We start from the raw sequence: 4822 nt of genomic DNA, 5'->3' as shown, positions 1-4822 counted from the left end.
TTCTCCTAGGTCCTCTGGCTGCCATCTGTGTGAATTCACCTCTCACACAACTCACCAAACTCAAAAATCACTGCGCAATCTTGAAGGAATGAATTCCTTCTGCATGCAAGAGGTATCCTCAAGGGAATATTCCTGCAACTGATAGTACACTGTCCCATCCTTTGATCTCAACTGTGTCTCTGACTAAAATGACATGCATGAGTTATTTATGAGAGAATATTCAGTTATTTGAAATACACAAGTTATATGCATGCATGCATTAACTAACTGAACTCACAATCAGTTCCACAAACTGTTGGAACTAATCTAACTGGACTTAATTCAGTTAACTGAGCTAACTATTTACAGCTCAAAGTACAACTCATCCTGATATCCTTAATTAAGGGATAACTTCCTCAATCAATGGGATAACTACTGCATGTCTTAACATAGACTTCATGTTTGATTTTCTCCAACCAATTAACTCAACATGAATTAATTAATTATTTTTCAAACAACTCCTAAGATCAAATTCAAATTTTAATTCTCAATTTTAGTTCAGGGACTAATTAAAATTGGAATGTATCTCGAAATTCTATTTATAGCAATGCTATTTTTACCATTTCTATATTTAGCATTTCTTGTTGCTATTTTAAACACAACAATTTTCCCTTCTGCATGACCCTAGGAATTTTTCAGAAGCCTTTCCTTCTCTGCAACTTTATCTTCTAGCCTATATTTTTGAATCATCTTGAAAAGGTTGACAACTACATTAAAACAAAAAGTATAAGCCAAAGGGATCAACCAATACACAATGTAAAAAAACAACCACAGATAATAGAAAATAAAAGATACAACTACTCTATCTACTCTAACAATATACATCCGTCCTTTAAAGATCATTTCAAAATAAGAAGGAAAAAAAGCATAATTCATTCATAACTAAAATACCAAAAATACTTAAAAGCAGAAAAATTCTACTTCAAGGTGGTCTTGGAAAAAAATAATGTTGCTACACAATGATCTATATTTGAGCACAACGATAAAAAACATGCACAACAATTATTTCTCATATTTGTCAAACATTGGTCAAAAGAAAATTATATGGTCATCATCAATAAAACCATATTCATATTTGACCCAATTAATTCAACAAAATATAGAATTGATTGAGATACTCTACATAATAAATATGAATTGAAAGGATCTATTTCCAGGCATTTTAACTTTTTTCTTTGTTATTATGAGTATGAAAATATCTTGAAAGCTTACCCTTGAGTCAAACTCTGTTCGGCTTTGTTGATGGGCCACGTTAACATATTCCTAAGTCATATTTTATGAATATGAATAAAGCTCACAAATAGTCAAATTCACCAACAACAAGTTAGGCTCACATTCCCTCATCATTGAAGCTTTCTAATTATGGCCAAACAACTACAAAAATCAAATTAGTTGTTGTTAATAATTTTTGGTTTTCTTTTAATTCTATAATTCATTTTTAAAGGATGTTTACACATTAGTTTCTTGTACAATAGTTGTTGTTAGTCAAGTGTTTTTATAGTTTTACAAAGGTGATTGAGTTTGATTTTTTCTAGGGGAAATGACATCATAAAATCAAGCCCATCCACTATGCTCCCTATACTATTATATAGTAGGTTGGTGCGAATGCATGTGATTTAGATTTTCCTTTCTAGCTTGGAAAGATAAAGAATAATGACTTATAATAGCTTATGCACACCTTTATTTCCTCGGCAATATTGCTAAATTCCTTCTTGTCCTCGTTCTTCACAAAATTCAAGCACAAGGTTGTTGTTTCTTTTTGTGCACAATCTGCAACAAAAAAATTCTTAGTGCAAAAGCTCTATATATCAGTTTCCCATGAAAAGTAATCACATATTACTTACAATTTAACAAAAATAGTTAACAAAGATTATAAATATGCATACCCCTCCAAGACATATTTGCCCTTAACAATTGCATATGGGATGTTTATTTTTCTACAAAGTGCAAGAAGCCATACTACCAACTCAATTGGATCAACATCATGTGAAATGACTACTAATTCAACTTTACTCCGCACACACACAAATATTCCTTATCATGACTGAGAAGAAGAAATAATTTGTTGGAGGATTACATAGGAATACCCCAAAAAGAAAGAGCTATGTTAAATCTTAAAAAAGGAATTTGTTGAGGAACATAGGATACAACTGTTTGAGAATCGATATTCTTATGAATTTTATGTTTAAACATATGAATCTAATTATGGAAATGAAATATTATTGAATTAGTAATACTGATTCACCCCCCTCTCAGTATTATTTCCAACAACTCAAACAACATATTCTTTTGGAATTGCACATGTAAAGAAACTAGCTCACAAAAAGATAGAGAATATATATCAATGGCTTCAAAATCAGCCTCTTCGAGGGGGAAACCTCCTTTACATTACACAAATGAACAATTCTTGGATGATACAAATGAAAAAACCTCCTATATATATATATATATATATATATATATATGAGTCTAAGGGGTCATAATATAATCAAAGACAACATTACAATATTAATATAAGGGCACAACAATAACAATAGTGGGCTTTGATGGGGCATAATAATAATAATATGGGACAATAGGGGCACACCAATGACAATAAGGGCTACAATGACAATAGTAATCGGGGAATCACTAGTACTACAGGGACCTAACATGCCCCTCTCCTTCAAAAAAGTGTTGTCCTAAATGCTTAAGTAGTTTTGGATGATTCTGTATAAAATTCTCATCGTCCCATGTGGAATCTTCAGCAGGTAAGTTCTTCCACTTGATGAGATACTCTAAAATTAATCAATTTCATAGCTGTCAAGTTCTTGTTTCTATGATTTCTTATGGTTTCCATATTATTTTTCCTTCCTCGTCAAGTTCTAGCAATATTTTTTGAACTGGGAGCTTGTAACCTATAACCTTCTTTAAGCCTGAAACATGGAAAACTCGGTGCACTTGAGAAGCTGCAGGAAGCTCCAATTTGTATGTCATAGTAGCAATATTTTGCAACACCTTGTACGAACCATAATACTTTGGTGATAATTTATTATCCTTCTTAGCTTGCTTGCGGGACATTTGTTTATATGTTTGTAGCTATAGAAATACCCAGTCACCTACATCAAAACTTCTTTCACTGGGATGTTGATCTACCTATTGTTTCATTCTATTTTGTGCCAAAGTGAGGTTATGCTTTAAGAGTTGGAGAACTTGTTGTTGATCCTCGATGTGATGTTCCACTGCTTGAACCTTGGAATTTTCTCTTAAATATGATGTGATGGATGGTGGATGATATCCATAAAGTGCATAAATGGGGTCATTTTTGTTGTAGTATGGAAGGAAGTGTTATACCGCCATTCAAACAGAGGCAACCATTTGACCCATTGTGTCTGTTTATGAGATACAAAGCAACAAAAATATCCTTCCAAACATTTGTTTACTATCGCAGTTTTCCCATTAGATTGAGGATGATAAGATGAACTATGAGCTAACTGAGTACCAAGACAAGAAAATAATTTTTTCCAAAAATTTCCAGTGAAAATGGGATCTTTGTGGCTTACAATAATATTTGGGTTTCCATGTAGCTTTTGAATTGTTTCCATAAATTCAATAGAAACTATACTAGCTTTAAATGGATGAGATAATGCACAAAAATGTGCATACTTGGTAAGTCTGTCAACTACCACCATGATGACACTCTTTCTTTTGGACTTAGGTAAACTTGTGATAAAATCCATTGAAACCTCCTCTCAATGTTGACTTGGAATGGATAAAGGTTGTAATAGACCTGGGGTCTTAATTGTTTCAACTTTATTTTGTTGGAAAGCAAAGCATTCTACCACAAACTTTTGAATATCAGAATTAAGACCATCCCAAAAAAAATTCCTTCTTAACACTGCGGTAATTTTTAAAAAATCCTAAGTGCCCTCTTAAGGGAGAGGTGTGCAATTCCATAAGAATCTTTTGTTTGAGTTGGGAATTCTTACATATGTATAAGCGATCTTCGTCCCATAATGAATCATTTTTCCTGATAAATGTATCAGATGTACAGGGATATTGATGTAACTTTTGAATGACTACCAAAACTTCTTTGTCATTCTTCCATTCATCCCTTGCTTCATTTATCCAATCTGGTTGGACAATAGAAATGGCACAAAGCATTGCTTCCACATCCTCATCCTTTCTTGAGAGTGCATCTACCACAGCATTTTGCTTCCCTTTTTTGTAGATTATTTCAAAGTCATAACTCAATATCTTTGTGACCCACGTTTTCTACTCTTCTGAAGATAATCTTTGTTCTAAAAAGTATTTAAGACTATCATGATCCATTTTTACCTTGAAGTGTCTTCCCATTAGGTAGGGTCACAATTTCTTAAGTGCATGTAGTATTGCTAACATTTCCTCCTCATAAATAGCTTTGTGCAAATACTTTCCTTTGTTTGGATGACTTTCGAAAGTAATGGGTCTTTTTTCTTGCATTAAAATAGCACCAATTTCATTTCTTGAGGCATCACATTCCACAATAAGGGTTTTTGTGAAGTCCAGCGTAGCTAAGACAGGTGATAGGCACATTACCTCTTTAAGATGTTTAAAGGGCTTCATTGCTTCGGGAGTCCATGAAAATGCATCTTTCTTCAATAATGTTGTTAGAGGTGTTGTTATTCTCTCATAATTCTTAACAAACTTGCGATAATACCTTGTAAACCCAAGAAATCCTCGCAGATGCTTTATGGATGTGGGGATTTTCCATTCCTTAAAGGATTTAATTTTTCTAGGGTCTACTTTAACACCTTCATGAGAT

This window comes from Pinus tabuliformis, chromosome J (assembly GCF_031772625.1).
Source record: "Pinus tabuliformis cultivar Carrire ecotype Pingquan chromosome J, CPIR1, whole genome shotgun sequence".
In the NCBI taxonomy this organism is placed as follows: domain Eukaryota; kingdom Viridiplantae; phylum Streptophyta; class Pinopsida; order Pinales; family Pinaceae; genus Pinus; species Pinus tabuliformis.
Note: the sequence above shows the minus strand (reverse complement) of the source record.